The 23,179-nt window shown below is 33.3% G+C and overlaps 2 protein-coding genes across 4 annotated transcripts in view; one reads left to right on the forward strand and one right to left on the reverse strand.

Moving 5' to 3' along the window:
• LOC145245905 (sperm flagellar protein 2-like) overlaps window positions 1–12,800 on the reverse strand; it is a 259,599-nt gene extending 246,799 nt beyond the window's left edge. The window contains exon 1 of one of the 2 annotated variants that reach the window (XM_080107644.1): window positions 12,652–12,800. The gene's annotated coding sequence lies outside the window, so the exon portion shown is untranslated. Of the gene's footprint in view, window positions 1–2,589; window positions 2,776–12,651 lie in introns of those variants that run through there. The other variant, XM_080107645.1, reaches the window with a different exon arrangement.
• The window catches only part of LOC145245908 (uncharacterized), a 388,923-nt gene continuing 376,727 nt past the window's right edge, over window positions 10,984–23,179 (forward strand). Inside the window, exon 1 of one of the 2 annotated variants that reach the window (XM_080107649.1) lies at window positions 10,984–11,417. The gene's annotated coding sequence lies outside the window, so the exon portion shown is untranslated. Of the gene's footprint in view, window positions 11,418–11,850; window positions 12,283–23,179 lie in introns of those variants that run through there. The other variant, XM_080107648.1, reaches the window with a different exon arrangement.

Raw genomic sequence — 23,179 nt, forward strand, 5'->3', positions numbered from 1 at the left:
GAAGGATTTCTCCTCCATTAACCGAGAACAAAAGAAATTGAAGTCTAGTATCAGAACAGATACTACACTTTGAGTTATATATTTTTATTTACTCTGAAAAGTTTACAACTAAAACAGAAATAAACAAAAAAATTAGGCACAAGGCCACTCAAAAATTGGGGAGGGTCATCCTCATCACTCTACCTTTGCTTGTCTATGCTTGATCCCAGCTAAAGTTCTCATTCACCACAATAGCTCAAGCACACCGGAAGTCGTCCTACCTAAGATTCCCAAATCATATCATGTGTGTTTTTTTTTATTTATTATTTTATTTATTTATTTTGGAATATATCTATAAATATGTAACAGGCAGTGAATTAAATTTGTAAACCTATATAAAAAGTTGTTTTGTTGTATTTCATTGGCTAAGTCCACGTGAGAGAGAACGAGTGCTTCTGTACATCTCTTTTTATAAAGCAGATCAGCATGCTCCTTGCGTCGCGACAAAGGGAGATAAATCGAATTTGGCACCCTCTAGTGTCATGTGCGTATAATTGTACTTTGAGAAGGGAGATAATGTTACAAGCTGGACTGTATCTCACCTGGACAGGGTAGGGTTTGATATTGCCAAGGCAGTTGTGATCCTGTTGGACTTAATGCTGAGAAATAAATTCCCGGTGAAGGGGAGCTATTTTATTGACTTCGTAAATGACACGGGTACGATTAGGATTCTACAGCAAACGTTTGGAGTTCGTATTTGACATGCTAATACTATTAATGAGTGAAATAGAAAATGCGATTAATGTTTCAGTAAATATGGAAATGATAACGCATGTGAATCGCCATAGGTGACTTAGGTACGGGCAAAATGAATGCCGATGCTCAAAATGTATAAACATTTTGACCCATTCCTTTACTTAAAAATTCACCAAAAATCAGGAAATTAACTAATTTTAATGAAATTTTCAATATTAATCAAATAATGATCACGGAATATAATGAACTAATTATTTTTTATTTAAATTTTAGTGAAAATGTATTATTTTGTTTAAACAAAAAATACCTTTACTAAAGCTATGGTTTTCAGTAGTAAATAAAAAACGAAAGAATTTATTATTTTTTTTTATGTAAATAAAGCATCGTAAATTGTAACAATAAAATAAAAATAAAATAATTTTTACAGGAAATTTACGAAAAAAGCCCCTGAAGTCCGCATGAACGAAATCGATAGAACGCGAAAAAAAAAAAAAAAAAATTCTCGAGCTACCAATATTATCATTGAATTAAGCATTGTTTATTTAATATTTTCACACAAAAAAAATATAATTGCAAAAATTATTTCTATTTTTTTTTACGCTTACATTTTAAACGTAATCTTTACATATAAGATACTAATATTTCCATTGCACTCAAGAACGTATAATTATAAACGTAAGATAATGTTCATATAATCTTGGAAAATAAAGTAAAAAAAAATTAAATTGAAAAACAGGAACATAGAAAAATAATTTAATTAAAAAATGGCAAAAATTATACGAACGTTCCATGTCGGTAAGTACGGATGTGTAGAATTGAAAAGAAAACCAGTCTGTTTTGCCCACCCTCCTCCTCTCTTCAACTACCCTCCTGTTTGTGTTTATCAACTTTAAATTTCACGTAAATATTATGATAAATTTTAACGTAAGTCTGTACTTTTTTAGTGTGTAATTTTTTCAATAATCATAAATTGTTTTCTTAACCAATTGTAATTCTGTATTAATATTAATAAATAATGGTGCTAACTTTTTTTTTTTTTCAAAGAATAAATTGTCAGTAGTATAATTAATGAATTTAATTAATTTTTATGCATTTTTAAATGAAGGAAGGAGAGTCTGCGACTCAAAAAAAAAAAAAAAAAAAAAAAAAGTCGCTCGGTATGCCGGAATAATGTTAAATAAAGAAAGAAATTATGTCTAATTTGTCCTTCCATACATATTTGAATTTTGCCGCCAGCTTTTTTTTTTTTTTTTTTTTTTTTTTGATACGATAAACAAGTCTCGTTTCTAGCAGTGTCACATTTTTGGATAATTATTATTTTTTTTTCTTTAGCAAAAGTTAATTACATTTATTGTATTAATTCATTATCTTAAGACATTAACTTAATACTTAACTTGGAAATAATTCCAGAAAACTTATATTTTTCTTGTCAAAAAAAATGTAAACGCGATTTTTGTCATAATGAACTTTTACGTGAAATGTAGGTTTTTCAGATTTGAAATACAATTATTCCATGTATTTTTTATTTCACACACTTTTTTTCTTTCAGAAATTAACTTTAAAATATAATCTTTCAAATACAATAATCGGTGGAGGGGAAATCCTTCACGACTGAGACAATTTTTATTTTTGTACCTTTTCTCCACGTTAAAAAACGACCCTGGTGTCTAACTCTGTCCCGTGGGGAGGCATAGTAAATAGGTACAATAAAAAAAGTAATCGAAAATTAAAAAAATTATTATGATTAACCGGCGTTAAAAAAAACCGAAGCAAGCAGCCATTAAATTGCCCATACCTAGGTCTTGCGAGATGAGGTTAGCAACCAACTGTATACGAATGTGGAGGTGTACGTACCTTGACAACGAGCCGAGATCGATACTCTCTCTCTCTCTCTCTCTCTCTCTCTCTCTCTCTCTCTCTTCTCTCTCTCTCTCTCTCTCACACACACACACACACACACACACACACACACACACACACACACACACACAGAGTCGCCGTTTTGTTGGTATTAATTAAATTTCAAGCACTGTGGTACGCATTGCCCACAGCCGGTATATGTTTTATTGCGAGTCGCCTTTTTTTTTTATGTGGTCATCAAATCGGTACTGACATTATTATTGCCATATCAAAATAAGAAAGAAAAATACTGCACATAAACTTTTTATTCATTTTTTTTATTATTTTTAAAAACGATGTCAGTTTTAAAGCAGTTAATAAATTAGATCATGACAGACGGTGTCGAAACTGCCCCCCCCTCTAAATTCCACATTTTACACATTTTTTCCCCCCTACTTTTTTCCTGTTAATATCATAGATTACAGACTTAAGTTTCAAATTAAAAAAAAAAAAAAATGAAATATTTTATAACTTTTCACTTGGGGGTTCAGTTTTCAATTATAGCGTTGTACTAAATTGAACACGAACGTTGTGGCCACGATAGATAGATAGATAGATAGATAGATAGATAGATGATATGGATACATACATAGATAAGAGGGGGGTTTAAAGAAATATTCCTTTTGTTTTAACCCCTCCGTTCTAAGCCCTAACTTCCGGTCACATCAGAGAGAATTGCCAATTTGTTTTCATCGTAGTCACAAAGTTCGTGTTCAATTTAGTACAACGTTATAATTGAAAACTGAACCCCCACGTGAAAAGTTATAAAAAATATTTTTTCAATTTTTTTTTTTTTTATATATATAATCTGAAACTTAAGTCTGTAATCAATGATATTAACAAAAAAGAAGGGGGGGGCCCCGGAAAATTGTGGAATTTAGAGAGAGGTGTATTCTCGACAACGTCCGCCTAGATCATTATTAATGTTGTATGCTGAGTGTTGTAAACTTAAAATTGTCTTGTCTGTTTTTATTAAAAAGTGCGAAGTATACTCTAATTTCAGTACTAAAAAAAAAAAAATATTTTTAAAAATCCAGAAACAAAGTAAAAAAAAAAGTGTCATTTTTCTGTTGTTCTTGGCCTTCGGGCCGGGAACAAAGTGTAGTATCTGTCCTGCAGATGCTGCGTTTAAGATAATTTGTATCAGTCAACGGAAAGGAAAACCCTCTATACTGGGACAATTATTATTTTTGGTCACAACCAGAATGTCCCCTTTTTACCCTACTTTTAGGGGAGCTTGTTTAACCTCACATTAAAAACAGCCTTGTGTCACAGTTGCTTTCGCGGGGAAGCAAATAAATACCGTAAAAAAGTGTCATTGCAGTTTAACACCTTCTATTAAATCACTCCATAAAATAAATGATATTCTACATTTTAGGCAATTACATGCGAACACTCTGAAAATAAAATAAATAAATAAATAAACATAATTAAATTAGACTTTAGAGTAGATGATCAGTTTCGCATATCATTTTAACGTAAAATGATATCCCGTTTCCAGACTATTCTATCGTTTTAGGACAGATAATCAAATGATTCCTCACTCTAAAATAATTGTTTTTCATTTTTTTTTTCTTCCTTCTGTCACGTTTTTCAGGGTGTTCACATGTAATCACCAAAAAAAGTTTATTTTGGTGGGGGTGGGGGATACAGAGATGGTTTTAAGCTATAAATTTACTTAAAAAAACCTCAGAAGTTTTAAATAACTGACAAGAACGACTTAATATTTAGAATTAAAATCACTTTTCTTTGGCTCAATTTTCAACTTTTAAAGTTAACGCAGGATTTTCAAGTGATTACATGAGTTCTCTAGTAAGTGAGCTCTTCGTAAAAGAATAGAGCATTCTAGGTAGTCGATAAAGCGTTTATAGATTTATTTTATTTTTTTGAGTTTCCATGATGGGATTGTAAGCTTTGACGAAGAGGTCAGCAGATGTGTGAAGAACAAAACACGGAGAGAATGAGTTAGAAAGAATTTTTGTAAACCATTACAAAAAGAAAAAGCCAGAGTAGTTCCCATTAATATGGCTTCCACAAACCCTACCAAAAATTACTGCAAGATCCAGGCTCCATACACTAAATGGTATTTTGCAACTGCTGGCAGGACAGCTTTTTTGAGAGTTACAAGGTTCTGGTTCTTGGGCTATCAAATAGATGTCAGCCCATTATCCACTTACATCATCTTTATTAGTGATATGACGACATGAACAGAAAATGAGAAATGACTAAAGTCATCTTTCAATTTTGCTCTCACTGAACAACTGATGACCCAGGGAACAACGAATTATCTCTCTCTTTTTTTTTTTTTTTTTTTTTACACAGTGATCACTACTTATCAAGGCCTGGAAGCCACTCAGGGATAAGGGTTATTGCAAGTACATTACGTTAGTGTGGAGATTTGATGAAGTGTTTACTTAAGGGGGCGCTTCATTAGGAATTTGTTAATGTTGGACTTGAAGACATCCAAGTTATAGTCCGGTGGGAAGCAGGCAGACGGAACAGAGTTCCACAGGCGTGCAGTTCTAAGAAAGAAGCTTTGCTCTTTGTCAGAAACATCTATATATATAAAAGCCAAACGTCTGTGTGTATGTATGTATGTTTGTTTGTAACGCTAAAACTTTTGAAAGACGGAACCAAACTTGACAAATTTGATATCATATCGAAGCCCCATCACCCGGATGACAAATATAGAAATTTCACGTCAAACGGACCACTAGAAGTTGGTCAACTGATCAGTTATCTTCGAGGGGGGCCCCCAAAAAACCTGTCATTATCTATATATATAAAAGACAAATGTTTGTTTGTAACGCTAAAACTTGAGATGAAAGATTCCTCTCCCCTAAGAATAAAACATATGTTCAATATCTGCTTTTGTTTTTTCATTGTTTATACGGTCCCGAGCAACGCCGGGTAGCCCTGCTAGACTATAATATAAATCTCACTTGTCTGTTTAAATGTATGTGTGTATGTATGTATGTACGTATGTATGTATGTTTGCCTAAAACTTTCAATAGAGGCGATCAGTATCATTTTGAATCCCCACATCTCGGGCAACAAATATCGAAAAATTGGCCATAAACATTAATTCCTTCACCCTCAACTGGGCTGTTTTATACAAGGGGAGGTCGACTTTTTACGAGCCATTTTTGCAAGTCATCGTATCAGTTGGATTAACTTTGCCTAATTTTAACATTCCAAACTTCCGGTTTGCGTTATGGAGTAGCGGTAAGATGTCAGATTTTCTTTCATTTTCTTTTTCCGCCTTCGCATCATGGGTTCGAACCTGCCTGCCTACTACCATTTTCTTTTTTTTTTTTTTTTTGCTCAACACACACCTCCAAACTCCTGGGCAATGCCGGACACCCAGGCTAGTCTCTCATAAAGAGTGAAGACTGAAGTAGGGGAAGCGAGAGTTACAAGGTTGCTGGAAATGTATCCATTATGCGTTTTCTACTTTCCCTTGGTTTGGGTGAAAAGTATATAAGGAGGGATGGGGAAACATCATCATTAACAACAACAAAAAAAAGTTCATACTCAGAATAAGCTTTTCTTGACGCCATCCACCTCAACCCCCTAAAAAATTGAAGATATGTTGCCCTTCCACATTTTTAGCAGTAACGTTTTGAGATATTTTTCCAAAGCAATCTGTATTGCATTTCTGGATATCTACACAGAACCATCCATGGCAACACTATGAAGAGCACTGATGACAGAGATTTTTTGATTAGGAGCATGTATGTTACAGAAAGGGGTTGGAGTTGCAGGTGGCAGAGGAGACTGTCGGGTGTCTTTGGGCTTTGGAAGATGATGTCAAAGGAAAGTCGGTCAGATTCTGGATCCAGGTGCCTTGGGAATGTTGTCCAGGAAGTCAAAATGAGGGACATAGAATCCCCAGAAATTAGGTCAGCGGGACTGACCGACATTTCAAGACAATGTGTGGTGGAATGTTCTGACACCATCTGTGATGACGCTCAACTCTTTAGCCTTTATCTTCGAGTGGCACCCCTAGCCTTGATAAGCAGTGATTCATTAGTTAAAAAAAATTTCTTTAGCACATAATGCTGACTAATAACATAGTGATGATAGCTGTCATATACTGTTAAGGTGATTGGGTTTCAAATCAGAGTTTGAAGCATCCGCTTGGGTCTAGTCACACTAAATAGCCATGATACGTTGAAACAGTTGTTTTTGGATGAACAAATAACTCCATTCCACCCCTTGTAGCTCTTAGTAAAAATGTAGAGCACTCTATGTGACCGATAATTACAAATATGTAAGCATTTATAGAGCTCCCTTACACATGATGGTAGATTGATGCTGATAAGGTCATTAGGTTTCGAATCACAGTTTGAAACATCCCACCCATTTCCAGTCATATTGAAGAGGTGTAGTACGGTGAAACAAATATATACATACATATATATCTACATCTACATCTACATATATATATTATAGCAATTAAGTTTAATTTCAATAAATATATTCCCATAACTGACTACCTAGCTCTGCTAACGTATTGAGCACTGCACTGTTGAAGTAAATACCGAAAATCGATACATAATATTTAAATCATCTACTCTTCTTATTCTTCTTCTTCTTCTTCTTCTGTTTTGTGTATATAATAAAGTAGGCACAATTTTTCCCCTCTGGACGAAACTGTTGTAGGTTGACAACAACAGATGGCACATAGAAAATTATTATGTTTACGTTATCTAGATATAAAATGCAATTACATACACGTTATTTCGTAATATTAAAACATTACTTTTATTCCAAGGAGCGCCATGACCATCATCGCTCTAACCTACAAAGGAGGTAGCCAAATTTTAACCCTCTCTATACCGAGTCCTCTTACGACACCATTCTACACCGAGTGCATTTATACTTTTCCTGCATGTTAGCCGTCATTAAATGACTATAGATTTTCTACACACACGCATATTCTTACTCCTTACACTTGACACAATGATTTCTCCCTTTTAAATATCCGGCGATGCTGATTGGATGAGAAGTATTCATTCTACAATTCAAACATTCGGTTATTCAGCCATTAAATGAACAGTTCGAAACTAGATCACAACACCATTTCTGTATGTATACAATATTTTTACGTTTTATTTACATATAATGCAGGACCTTTTCCCACTGAAAAAACTCTTACATTTTATTATTTGTGAAAATATTACACTCCAAAATAAAAAATAAAAATAATTGCCATTTTCCTAACATGTAAGTTACATTTATTGTAATATATATATATTACTATTTTTAATGTAAAAAATGAAAATGGCCAGTTCAAAACTCACAAAAGTAGAAGTAGAGGAAAGTTTAATGAAAATTATTAAAAATGAATAAAATGATAAAAGAACGCTTGATTTTTTTGTGTCCTAAATATATTCTAAAAGGGAAGTTTGATTCATGAGAAGCACATAAAATCTCTCTCTTTTTTGTTATATATATGTATATATATATATATATATATATATATATATATATATATATATATACTAGCAAAAGTACCCGTCGTTGACTGGGTTCAAAAACAGCCTACAGAAAATGGACTCTGATTTATTAAAGTATGATAGGTTATGAAAAGGAACGGTTGTAAAGAGATAGCTTCGAATTTGGGGGTATCAAAACCAAAGCAAAATATGATGAAAGTAAAAATAAAATAGATAAACCCCATAATTTATTATACCATACCCGTTCACACTGAAACACTTATCACAATATGCTGTGGATCTATATTAAAAAACCTTGGTAAATTTTGTGACATATTTCCATTCTATGGAGGTCAGGTGCAAACGAACACCCCATAATTTTATTATACCATATTTTTTCAAACTAAAACATAATTATCAAAGTATACTTACGCAGATAGATATGAAAAGTCTTTATTAAAGTTTGTGCCTATTTCCATTCTATGGAAGCCAGGCACGAACGCACACCCCACAATTTTATTATACCATCCCTACTTAAGTTAAAACATACTTATCAAAGTATTATTATGTACATCTATATCAAAAACACTTGTAAACATTTTTTTAAATTTTTAAATTTTTTATTTCCATACTTTGTGGACCAGGCGCGAATGCAGACCCCACAATTTTAATGAATCATCATTATGCCAGATCAAAGATACCCATTCCTGTGTCTTGATACATCTTCTATCATTATATGTGATCAGTTTTCTGCAATAGTCAACCATATAGGAGCCTATTCGTGACCAGACACACACACACTCTCAGACGTTCAGCTTTATATTATATATATATATATATATATATATATATTCAATTTGTTTTTACATAAGCAATGATGTGTTGCTACACAGTCATGAGCATGTTTCGGTCATCTAGTATTTAATAACTAGAGACCGCTTCAGGCAATAAGTAATCATCATCCAAAACCAAAACATGTATTTAAATCACACTCATAAGCATTTGTTCACTTTTTATGACGTGCGTCTTACACATGTTTCGTTCAAGACCGCTAAACAACTCCTCAGATACAAATACATGTTCACAAAAAAAAACAAAAAACAAAACAGACGGAAAGTTTTTATATAAAATGAAAAATGATTTAAAGAACAAAGAAATGTAGATAAAAGTAAATGGAGTTATTTAAAGTCTGCAAAAACATAAATAAAACAAAATTACTTATTATAGTTTTTATAGCTTCCCCCAATATAATTGAATATTAAACGCACTTAGAGAAACTGTCTTATACTACCATATTTGATTTGAAAGAGATGGTGTTGGAATTTTTTTTCATACCAATAATAGTGCATCCCCCCCCCCTCTGTTTATATTTATTATTTATATTCTGGTTATTATATTTGATTTTTTGTATTTTGTATCTTTTATGATTCTTAGTTTCGTACATTTTGGGTTTGTACCAAACTCCCTTTAATTTGAAGAAAAGGGAAATGCTAGCTCCTTGATGACGTCACGAGCCCAGCGCGAAATTCAGTCTCCTTTTTGGTTTCAGCGACGTGGAGAGTGGATGCAGATTCATTGCCTGGCGCAGACAAGGAATTTTGGAGCCTCCTTCAAAGAAGGGAACTCGGCAAGAATACCCCGGACATGCGACGAGGCATGCTTCTGAAAACTATCTACGTGGCTACGGTTTGCACGTATTTGGAAGGAGTGCAATTTTTAAAAAAAGTCTTTATTTGCATGGCTACAGTATGCACGTAATTTGAAGGAGTATAATTTTTTTTAAAAAGTCTTTATTCTGCATGGCTACGGTCTTCACGTAATTGGAAGGAGTATAATTTTTTAAAAGGATTTAAATCGAGAAAAAAAGAAAAAGGCACGCACCTGACTGGCTTTCAATTTGTGAGTACGCTCCTAAAATTTATTACACATGAGAGTGTGATTAGGAACTACTATTTTGAATCATGATATTGTATTCGTTCATGGATACGACATCTTCATTATAAGAACCAGTGTTATTTTTTTCATTATATGTTACCTTGGCGTTTTTTTAATTTAATGCGCACAAAGGGAAAAATTTGCAGCTAATTTTATTGTGAATAAAACCTCTTCTTCGTTTTAAAGCAAGACCTTTATATTTTATTCTTTACCCCCCCTTTTTTTATTTCATGCTTTTATTTTTTTTTCAGGCTAGTTACTTTCGTGTCGAATTTATCTGAAAGAGGATAAATTTCCGACAATGGCAAGTATATATATATATATATATATATATATATATATATATATATATATATATATATATATTCTCATCGGCCCAACTTCTCTTTTAAATTTTTGGTACTAGTGTACTTATTGATCCGTGTTGAAATAATAACGTTATTATTTTAAAAGCCATTCTTAAAATAGGGAGGGGAGGGTGTTTTGTACATATTCTATACTTTAACCTTACAATTGAATAAAAAACATCATAAAACTTTAATTAAACTAGGAAATACGATTTAAAAAATAGCGCGGATCAGTAAGTGCATTAGCACCATTTTTTTTTTTTTTTTTTTTAACCAAAAAGTTTAGCTCGAAGCTATAGATAAAGTAGTTTAGTTCTCTTTCCCACTGCAAGAACTTAAACACCAAGGTCGGAAAGTACGATTGAGAAGTCAGCACCCCCGATGAGGGGCGCTCTAACCTGCAAACAGTGCCTCCTGGGCAGCCATGTCATGTCGGCATTCTCAGGCGATTAGCAATAAACTAACCCCCTTCTCAAAGAGAGAAGGTAAGGCATGGGATGGTGATTGGTGAGCTGAGCCGAGTTAATTCTGCGAAATAGTCGACACTCGACAAGCATATTTACGGACAAATAAATACCCACTTCCGTTTATTATGGCACCGGGGGGGATACCACAATTAATTTCACACACCTGAGAAGAAAATCCAATCGTAGAGCGTCAGTCAGGTGGGATATAGTGTGGTCTTTCTCCTTTTTTTTTTTGTTTTTTACTCTTCCTACCCTCCCTGTCTCAATCTAGAGAGAGAGAGAGAGAGAGAGAGAGAGAGAGAGAGAGAGAGAGAGAGAAAGTGTGTGTGTGTGTGTGTGTGTGTGTGTGTGTGTGTGTGTGCGTGTGTACTTTTATGTCTTAAAAAAAAAAAATAATGTCGAAATAAAGAGCGAGAAGGGGGGAAAAAACTGACTAATATTGAATGTATGACAGATGCGCATTTCATTGGCGTTTTTAAAGAAAGAAAAAATCTCCCGGGTTTTTATTTATTTATTATGTGTTTTTGTGTGTGTTTACCTCGCGACTTCGACTAGATCCATTGGAATTGAGAAAGTGAGTTAAGTTGATATACGTAAGTTCATTCTTAAACTTTATTCTTATGTGTTGTTTATTTATGTTTTGTTGAATTAAAAAGAAAACAAAAACACATTAATCCCGAAATAAAAACAATGGAAAGTGTTTGTTTTGGTTGGGTCTGTGTTGTAATAGACCCCCCCCTTTCACCCGGACGCAACTGTTGAATGAAAAAAAAAAGTATTCTGCAGTCGTTTAAATTAGTCGTAGATCATTTTGTTTCCTTTAAAAAAAAAAAAAAAAAATGTTGAACTCGTTGTTTTCACTCGTATAAATTCAGAATTAATTCGGTTGCTCGTAAAAAAAACAAAAAAAAATAAGAAAAGTAACAATATGTGTTTTTGTTTGTAAAATTATATATATATAAAAAAAGTATAAAACAAAATAGACAAAATATAAAAATAAACAAATATCCTATTCTGGTGTTCGTTTAGTTTTTTTCTTATTTTCCTTCGAGTCGAACCGACATTTAAATAACGTTAGAAAATAATTATAGTAAACGGCTGTTGCGAGAACGCATAGTGATTTGCAATGGTGATTGAAAGAAGCAAGAGTATGCTGGAAATCTGAGGAGACTTGTCACTCAAACTCCAGGGAACACCACCTGTTTTTAACAGTAAGCGATCACTATTAATGACTTTTGTGAGAACTAGTGAGTAAACACTATTGTTGTTAATTATAAGTTAATTAATATTAACTGGATTAAAAAAAAAACAAAAAAAAACAAAAAGGAAATTACCAAGGAAAACAAAGGCTGACCGGATTGTACGCCTGTACGGTTCGCCTTTCTTTACACTGCTAGAAAAAAAAGGAGTTTATAACAAAGAAAGACCGATTTACACAAAACATCTTGTCATTTTTAGGTAAGTAAAATAAATTGAACTTATATATATATATTAAACTCTTTTAATTCAAGTTATATATGAAAAGCTTTTATTTCTTTTTCAGATTTTAAAAGGGTGCTTTATGCACTTAATGTACCGTGCTATTTATTTAATAAAAAAAAGAAGTTAAATTCAAGTTTTACTATCATTTTTTTTAAAATTAAATTGTTAGGTGAAAGTACAGAATAGGTACAAAACACCCCTTCCCCATGTTAAGAATGACTTTCTAAATAATAACGTTATTGTTTCAGCACGGCACAATAAGTGCATGTAAGTTAAGTACCTTTTAAAAGTTTCACCATTTAAAAAAAAAAAAAAAAAAAAAAAAAAGTTACGTTCAATACGTACGAAATGTTCACTCTTAAGTTCATTAATCCCGATTCATTCAGTCCTGGAAATTGTCGAAGCAGTTGCAGTTCACGATTTATTATTTTTTTGAGGAACTTAATATTAGTTTGGTATTTTTCTTTAAGACCTGCTCCAGCGTAGTATAACCCCTCTCAACCACCCCATATTAAGAACAGCTTTCGAAATAAATACCCAACCCCCCATGTTAAGAACGGCTTTCGAGATTGATGGGGAGGGGGATTATTCCGAAAGCTGTTCTTAAGATGAGGAGGTTGGGGTGTTTATAATACGCTGGAGCACGTCGTAAAAAATTTACCATTATTATTATTTTTTTGGTACTCATGCAGAGAGTGATCCGATCCGTGCTGAAATAATAACGTTATTATTTAAAAAGCCATTCTTAACATGGGGAGGGGAGTGTGTTTTGTACCTATTCTGTACTTTAACCTTACAATTGAATAAAAAGAACATATCATAAAACTTTAATTAAACGTGGAAATACGATTTAAAGAATAGCGCGGATCACTCTCTGCATGAGCACCATTTTTTTTTTTTTTAACTTTGCAGATTATAAGACAGACCGTGGTGAAATAACATCATTTATGTTGATTGCAATGTTATGCTGTTCCTGTGCAGTTCTAGGAGGTCCAGCCTCTCAGGCTTTGCCTTCTCTTTTTGAGAAGGGGTTAGTTTATCATCGCTAATCGCCCGAGGCGCCCTCGCCGGTGACTGCCGACGGGGCTGCCCAGGCACTGTTTGCAGGTCACAGTGCCCCTCCTCGAGGGAGCTGACTGATTAATTCCCCTTTTCCGACCCTGGTGTCTAAGTGCAGTGGGAAAGAACTAAATATATCCTCCGCTGACATCTTCCCGCTTCTCTCGCGCACATGCGCGTGCGAAAATGACATTGAATTTTATGGGCAATTACGTGTAAACATTTTGAAAAACTTGAAAAGAAGAAACACATTTATCTTTGCCTACTTCCAGAGTGCCCCTTTTTGGGGAGCTAGTTTTTCCCCCACAGTAAAAACGACCTTGTGTCACATTTTGCTATCGTGGGGAAGTAAATAAATACCAACAATGATGCTAAGTACCAGGTACTAATGCAGAATACGGACCGTGTTGAAATAATGCCGTTATTATTTAGAAACACATTCTTAACATGGAGAAGGAAGGCGTTTTTGTAACTATTCTGTACTTTCACAAAAATTAATAAACTAAAGGTGTCGTAAAAATTGAATTTAACTTGAAAATTCTATCTAATATGTAGCATGGTCTGTAATCTGCATGTACACAAACAATTATTTTAGAACTTAGAGGGGGTGGGGATTAATTTCACATTAATTTAATGCAAAATGACTCCCATTTCCGGAATACTAGCTTTTTGGTCAGTAAACCAAATATTTTTCTCCACTAACCCTAAATCAAATGGTAAAATCGTAAAACCATACAGAAGTCGCCACATAAAAATACTTAGTGTTAGTAGTAAGGTTAATGAAGGGTATGTTGTAAGTTTTTGGGTTTGTATTACTGTACACATAGATTCGAAAAAGTTGTCCAAAAACAAATATATAACAAATAAATGTTATCAAATGCAAGATAAGTTACTTTTCTACCAAACTGGGTATATTTTTTGTGTTTTTATTCAATGTAACATGTTTATTCAGCTCGAAAACCATACAGTGTTTACCGATGTATTGGAAAATTCAAGATGGCGTTTGGCTCTCTCTTTAACACGGTAAGTTTGGGAAAAGCTGTTATAAATAAAAAACTGGATAAAATGCTGTTAAAAACTCGCTCAATATATGTTACTGTGACATAGGTTGACATATATTCGGCAGGGTTTTAATAGTATTTTAGGCACCGCCAAAACTGGGGGGGGGGCAGGTCAGTACTTTTTGACGGACCGTCTTTTTAAAAATCTACCAAAAATCAGGTAATTATCCGATCAATACGAAATTTTCAGCGATTATTAGGAGAAGAATGAACTTTATAACAGTGTACTTATTTTTCATAAACGATATTTATATATATATATATATTTTTGCTTACAAACCCCCCCTTGTTTTGAAGTGGGAACAAATATGCTTAAAATAATCATCTGAAACTGAAATCAACATATTGTGTTGTTGTAAGGGACAGAATTATAGATTAAAAAAAAAAAAAAAAAATTGTTTGCATACCTTATTTTGACGTCTGAATATCAGAACTTCGATTGTGTTTAATTATCCCGCTTTTGAGTTTTGAAGTGTGAAATTCGGTGAATATGTTAAGTAAAATAATTAATTTAAGTTAAGCAAAACAAAAAAAAATTTTTTTTTAATATTTATACGAAAAAAGCTATTTTAAAATTTTTGATAAATAAATTAACAATTTTTTTTTAGCGAGCCGAATAATGCATGACCATTATTAAACAGGACATGCTTTGAATAATCGATACCAAAAAAAAAAAAAAATTCGATAAATATTGTGCCCTTTGTGTTAAAAATAGCATCATTTTTTTCGATCCCGTTTGAAAACGTTTGCCGCCTTTCGACTACGGTGGACCAAACGCGCTGAAATAATTTTTTTTTATTCTGCTTTAAATTGCCCCCCCCCATTTTGGGGAGCCTGGCCCCCACACACATACACATTAAAAACCAAACGCATACAAATGGTCACCCATCTGGTACTGGCCAGCCTCAGCTTAATAATACATTGAAATTTTCGTCACTGAAAAATAAGTTTTTTTGGCCTGTTTGGTCTTCCATAGTTTGCTTTTTATCAAACGAAAACGTAAACAGAGTCGATCTGAACTCTACGTCAACACGAAATATCTGGTTACCTATATGAATAAGTGGAATTATTTGAAATCCAGGTACTTATATTATAATATTTTTGCATATTCTCTTAGAAAATCATCCTAAATCTTAGTTAGACAATAAATAAATTAATTAATTATTTCAAAAACCCTTTTTTTTAAATATTTAACTACGTTTTTTGTGCAAGACAAAAAATGTCAATTGTTAACTTTTTGGGAAAATTTAACATTTACAATTGAATTAAAAATAGTGGAAAAAGTTTTACATTATTCTGTTTTCTATATGATAACATTCAGGGTTTTATCTTTCTGGAAAAAAAAAGTTACTCAGAAATAATGGATTTTAATAAATGTAATTTCGTTTTAAAAAACAACAACTTGATTTTGCGGCCATTTTTGGCGGTGCCTATAGTATTTTGTCTAGTTTTTTTTTTATTTTTATTTATAACACCTTTTCCCAAACTTACCGTGTTAAAGAGGGAGTGAGGCGCCATCTTGAATTTTCCAATACATCGGTAAACACTATGTTTTTCGAGCTGAATAAACATGTTACATTGAATAAAAACACGAAAAATATATCCAGTTTGGTAGAAAAGTAACTTATGTTGCCTTTGAGAATATTTATTCGTTATATATTTGTTTTGGGACAATTTTTTTCGAATCTATGTGTACAGTAATACAAACCCCGTCATTTGTAGAAATTAGGGTCTTATTACAGTTTAGATAAACCGAAATATGAAGAAAATACTTGGACATATTTGGGGTTACACCGTCTGTAAGGTTGCAATTTGATTGGCTATTGAAATTGACGTAATTATTGTATAAGAATTTGAAAATTAAAATGAAACAATATTGAAATTGACGTAATAAAATAAAATTAAAACAATATTAGAAAACAGAATATTTTTTTTTTATTAAATGATTTTTTTTTATTAAATACAGAATTTTTTATTAAATGATTTTTATTGAATACACAGACAAACAAATAAACATAATTACAAATGATATTGTTCTCGGATATATATAATAATAATATACGAGGAAATACCTGACTTGATTTCCTTCTCCGCCACACTTCCAACAAATGTAGATTGTGAACATAAATATATTTTGATCAGTTTTTACGACATGCCCCAGCGTATTATAAACACCCAACCTCCCTATGTTAAGAACGGCGTTCGGATTAAACTACCCCTCCCCAACCCCCACATGTTAAGAACGGCTTTCGAGGTTGGTGTGGGGGGGTATTCCGAAAGCCGTTCTTAACATGGGGAGGTTGGGGTGCTTATAATACGCTGGGTCACGTCGTAAAAATTGACCTATACTTTTTTATAACAATTAGTGAGCAATTAATAATTAAATAATAATTAAATTCTTTAACAATAATTTAATTATTTTTTAAAAAATTCTTTTATAATAATTACGTCAATTTCAATATCCAATCAAATGATATTCTAACAGGCGGTGTACCCCCAAATATGCCCCAGTATTTTCCTGATATTCTGGTTTACCTAAACTGCAAGAGGGTAGAAATTAGTTGTATGCATAGGTTCAATGTTGCTTCTAGCGACTATCTTTCTTTGTCATTAATTAAAAAATTAAAAACACCAAGTCACAAGTTCCATCATGCACGTAAAACATCGGAATAAAATCTCGTTCAGAAAAATATAGTCTCCATCCTTATAAAGACTATAGCTGAAGTTCATAATCATTTTTACAAATAACATAATTTTCCAGTTAAAAGAGTGAACCACACACACACGCACACACACACATATATTAGTGTTGGGACTATTAATCGAAATTGGAAATCGGAAAAATCAGAACTGTAAGGGTATTGGAATCGGAAAAAATTGTGCCTAGTTTCCGATGCCAAAAACGATTCTTTTAATTGTATTTTTGTATTTGCTTTTGTTTAAAGCAAAATCTTCCACTGCTGATGGTAATGACGAAATAATAAATATCTCTTAATTTTAAATTAGTAGTAAAACTAAAATCGATAGATCATCCCCGCTAGAATGTTTAGTGCTAATGGACTTACTGATCCGCGCTATTTTTTAAATCGTATTTCCAGGTTTAATTAAAGTTTTTTTCGTTTTTTTATTCAATTGTAAGGTTAAAGTACAGAATAGGTACAAAACACCCCCCTCCCCATGTTAAGAATGGCGTTTTAAATAATAACGTTATTATTTCAGCACGGATCAATAAGTGCATGAGTATCGAATGTTTTTATGTTTGAGAAAATATCTGCACATTTAACATGTATTCTGACGGTAATCGGGGGTGAGGGGCGGGAACAACTCTATAGTTCAATATTTAGAGATTTTTTAAAGAATCAGAATCGGTAATTGTATCTGAATCGAGAATTTAATACAGAATTGGTAATTGTAACAAAATCGGGAAGAATATTGGAATCGTCTGATCACTAACTACTTAATTTACTCACATAAAATTAATATACGAAAGCATAGATTTATGTGTAAACTTTAAGTATTTACTTCAAAAGTGCTCAATATGTAGGTAGAGCTAGTTAGCAAGTTATAAAATGTATATGGCGATTAAGCAATATTCAGTGTAGCTTAATCGCCATATACATTTTATAACTTGCTATATATATATATGTGAGGGTCGTTCCAAAAGTAAGGCCTCCTACTTTTTTAACTCAAAAACTAAAACGTTAAAGAGCTAAGAAAACTGGATTGGTACCATTAAAACGAGTGACCTTTTGTGCTCCAAAATTTATTTTTCTACATAGTCACCAGCATTCTCGGTGAACTTCTGCCAGCCTCTTTTGATGTGTCATCATAAAAGTCTGGAGCAGACTTTGCCACTCACATCTCTGTCACTACTCTGAAATCGACGAACCCATCTGTGCTGACATAAACTGCATCGACTTTGTAAATGTTCAACAGGCGCCGGTGAATGTTGATAGGTTCAATTTTTTTCTGCATGGAGGAATTCAGTGATGTGTCTGATTTTGACGCTTTTCCATAACAGAAGTTACTTTCTTAGTCTCACATGGTTAATATTTGCAACAAAGAGCTGAAACTTTCAGGTCATGAATGCATAAGTTCAGTCATCATAACAATGCAATTTGCAATCTTTTCTGATCCATTCGGGCGAAAAAAAAATGAGACGCATTATTTTTGGAACATCCCTCATATACTAAAATATGGTTTAAGTAATGTTGTTCGGGAGTAATGCCCATTCATTCTAAATAATTTGTAGAACAAGTACTATAGCAGCAAAAAAAACAATTTCTATAAATGCTAAATTCTAATTGGTTAATTTTTCCAAAATACTTAATTTTGATAGGTTACTGAAATCAGTGTGCAATCAATCAGAAAGAGTTGCTTTGGAAGCCGTGCACCTGTTAGGTATTGGCTATTTAAGTGACAACCAATAGCAGTCGGCAGTAACACCACCACACATCGTCAACATTCGTTTCTATAGCAATATGACATAAACCAATTATTATTAGACTAGCAGGCCCTGTGGAAATTCCACAGCGGACTCTTTTATATGTAATATATTGATGTTCGCATTCTGTGGATGTTCAATGTAAATGGAGACGCCCTGATATTATTGCAGCTCTTTTGTTAAAACTGCAAACAGTATTTATTTAAGCTAGTAGGGATGCCCAGTATAGCCCAGTTGTAAAATACGCTTAAATATGATATTTTAATTTATGCAGATTCCGTATATATTATTATAGAATCAATTTTCTATTTTATATATTATAAAGTTGTGATTTGAAATATATATATATATATATATATATATATATATATATATATATATATATATATATCCATATGACTTGGGTGCATCAGCTTGAATCAAAACTGAAACCAAAACTTATGAAGAAATAATATATATATATATATATATATATATATATAAACTTGAGTTCCTTCTATGATGGAAATTGAAACCAAAACTTATGAAGAATTCTTGGTAAAATTATTTATAAAAATATAGATGACTTCAGTGCCATCAGCTATAACCGAAACCAAAAATTATGAAGAATTCTTGTTAAAATTATATGTTACAAGAAATGGGAGGTCATAACAATTAAACGGCAATCATTCGGAAGAAAAAAGATGTAAGCGTGACACAAAATAACACGCACGCTAGCGTATTAATATATTTATTGGAAGCAAAGTCAAATTTAGCCTTGGTTGCTGGGTCAAAGATTCTCAGTAGACGACACTAGAGATATGCACAAACTCCCACATCAGTTGACACACACACAAAGAATAACATGCATACGCACAACGCCCCCCCCCAGTCTACTGAATTTGCTACTTTTGGTTGTTCTAAACAAGTCACAAAAAAATTGATATGTTTATGTATAGATAGACTTTGTTATCCTTTTGATATTGTCTGCACCACTCTTCTTCCATTGATAAACCGCGGAACGCAAATAGTTAAAGTGGGGCTGATTTATGTTAAAGGAATATGGCAAATGGACCCATCCTCTCTCTAGAAAATTGCAGGAGTTTATCTATTACAATCTGAAAATGTGTTTGTTTGAAAATATTCAAAAGAAATTAAATCACCTAAATTATTTGCAGTGAAATGGGATTCTTCAGCAGTGTTTTGCCGTTATACCCAATCAACATATTTTACATTTGTTTTTTTTTTTGTTTGTTTTTATTTAAACCCTGTTTTAGCAAAAAACAAAAAAAACAAAAAAACATGCATGCCTGCAAAGTATTATAGCAAGTGTCATTTTACCATGTGAAACGCTGAAATAAAAACTACATCAGGAAAATATAGCGGTCATATTTATAAACAACTAGCAGGTCGCTTGGCATTGCCCGGTCGTAAAATACATTTAAAATGCAGATTTCGTATTTATTATTATGCTAGCTTGCATGTCCAGCGTTACCCGGGTGTTTGGAGGTGTGTGTTGAGAAAAAAAAAAGTGGTAGTAGGAAGGCAGGCTCGAATCCGTACCCTGAAGAAGAAAAAAGAATGTGAGGAAAAAAAGTGACGTCTTTGCTATTGCGTCCATCACCAAACTGGAAGTGGCGAAGGTGTAAATTAAGGCTAGTCAGTCGAAAAGAGTGGAAGACTTTCGAAAATATCGGCGAACAAAGCAACCCCTTCTTGTAGAAAACTGCCCAGTTGAGGGTGAAGGAATTAATGTTTTTAGCCAATTTTTTATATTTGTCGTCCGAACGGTCGAGCTTCAAAACGATACCGATCATGTGAAAATCTGTCGACTCTGTCAAAAGTTTTAGGCAGACATACATACATACATTTACACAGACAGGTGAGATTTATATAATAGACTAGCGGGGTGGGGGTACCCGGTGCTGCCCCGGGTGTTTGGAGGTGTGTGTGTGTTGGGGGGGGGGTAGATCAAAACAATCCTGTTTAAAAAAAAAATAATAATAAAAAGAAAACGTTGGCTGAGTGTTTGGAGGTGTAAAAGAAAAAAAGGTAGACTTGAACCGGAAGCCTTGACGCAAAGGTGGAAACAAAAGGGGAAAAACCCCAGACACCTAACCATCTCGGCCACGAGGGGAGAGGAAGTGAAAGCTGTGTTAATTCATCGTTTATAAAGTGAAATTAACAGGTGCTCGAAAGTTAAGTCGCGTGATGTTTGACCCTGACGCAATTTGCGCTGCAAGCCAGTTTCTGTTTCCCCCTCCCCATCATTCGCTTCTTTTTATACTGAAAAGCGAAAGAAACATGCGGCGATCAAAAAATCTGGAAAAAAATAGCGTGTGAAAGTCGGGCAAATTAGATACACATGCGACCACCGTTCGTAACTCGTACATGTTATCATTTCGACAGCATATAAAAAAGTTTTAAGAAGGAGCGAGCTGACCAAGAAGCCTGCCGAAAAAAGCCTTTTGCGGACATACAGAAAAAGTGCACACACATACATACATACACACATACATACATTTTCGCTTTTATATATATATAGATTATATTGAACCCAATATATAGCAATGATTTAAAAAGTAAAAAAAAAATGACTCCTGTGTCACCAACCGAAAATTGAAACCAAAACGTTTAGCTTATGATTTACTTTTCCCTTTGACGTTAATGCCTGAGCTATGAAAACATGTTTACTGCAAGGTTAAAAATTAAAACATGAATCAATAGCTATTACGTTATGCATGCATATTCGTAATGTCCTCATTCAACCATAACCTGGCAAATTCAATTTTTTTTAATTTTCACACTTTTGTACTATTTTCCTTGGCTAAAATCCAAATAAGTTTCACATGGATTCGAATACCCTATATACTAAGTTTCATGTCTGTTGACCAAAAACTGACAGAAGAGTTTAGTAGGCAAAATTTTTTAAACAAATATATATGCATACATAAATACATATAGAAAAAGGTTTGTGTTTACTATAACCTTTTTACGCAAATATTACGCAAGTATAAATCATGTAGAATATCTGCATGAATATAATTAGACGTAATAGTTAACTAAAGATGATCATCACATAAGAAAACCAAAAAAACTAATAGGGAATTAATTAAAATGAATGTTTAAAAGAATATGCAAATTAGCTAGATCTTTTGCAGATGAATGCAATTCCACGAACCATACATAACAAAGTTGTATTTAAAAGGGTTTTTTAATATCAATATCAATACACAAAAAAAAATAAAAAATGTTTGCATGTCAGTACAGTCAGGGAAGCAAAGAACTAGGAGGGAATTCCAAAATCTAGCAGCTTGAGGGATACAACTATTAAAGTAGAAGGCTTCCTGGAATCGACAGTTCTCTACAATGTAGAGGTGGGATTTTGCTGCTTATCTGTGGCTATTCACGTCAAGGGATACAAGTGCTTCAAGTCTAACGTTGCACATTCCATTAAAATACTTGTAAAACAGGCACAGGGATGCAACATTTTGGTGATGGAACAGGAGTTGAAGTTTGGTTGATAGTGTGGGACTTACTCTGTTTTGGACCCTGTCTAAGAGTAAGAGACTAGTGTCAGATGTAGCAGTTCAGATGTGAAAATAATACTCCATGAATGGTGGCTTTGTAAAGATATAGGATACTCTCAGGTGTAAGTAGTTTTCTAGCATGGTAGAGAGAGCCCACCTTCTTCACAGTAATGTTTGTTCCAATTTATTTTGCCTATAAATGTTAAACCAAGGAACTTGAGTGAAGAGCTTTCAGACAGCATATTATTAGCCATGGTAATCAGTAGTTGAGAAAGTTTCTTGCAATTATTAAAGGAAATAAGCTTAATCTTGGTAGCATTGAATGTTACAATCCATTTGCGTCCTAATTCCACTACAGACTGGAGGTCTTCCTCTAAGGGTTCAGCCATTGCTTTAGATATGTGTTCATCCATTTTTCTCTTGTGTCTGTTATACAGTATGGTGCCATTAGCAAATATACCCATCTCTGAGACAATTTTATCAGTGAGATCATTTATGAACATCAGGAATAATAAAAGTCCAAGGATCGACCCCTATGGCACACCCAGGTTTATTTCATGTTGTAACATATGACTGTTGAGGATAACCTGGATTTTTCTCTCTTCTAAAACGCAGTAATACCATGTGATTTAATTTTCATGAGAAAACCTTCATGCCAGACCCAGAAGGTTTAGATATATCGAGGAATATAAACTAGCCTCTCCTGCCTTATCCAGTGTATGGTACATATGTCCAGAAATTAGTTAGGATATCTGCAGTAGAACGAGCTTGCCTAAATCCATACTGTCAGTCGGAAAGAA

This window comes from Euprymna scolopes, chromosome 23 (genome assembly GCF_053919585.1).
Source record: "Euprymna scolopes isolate OS-2025 chromosome 23, ASM5391958v1, whole genome shotgun sequence".
In the NCBI taxonomy this organism is placed as follows: domain Eukaryota; kingdom Metazoa; phylum Mollusca; class Cephalopoda; order Sepiida; family Sepiolidae; genus Euprymna; species Euprymna scolopes.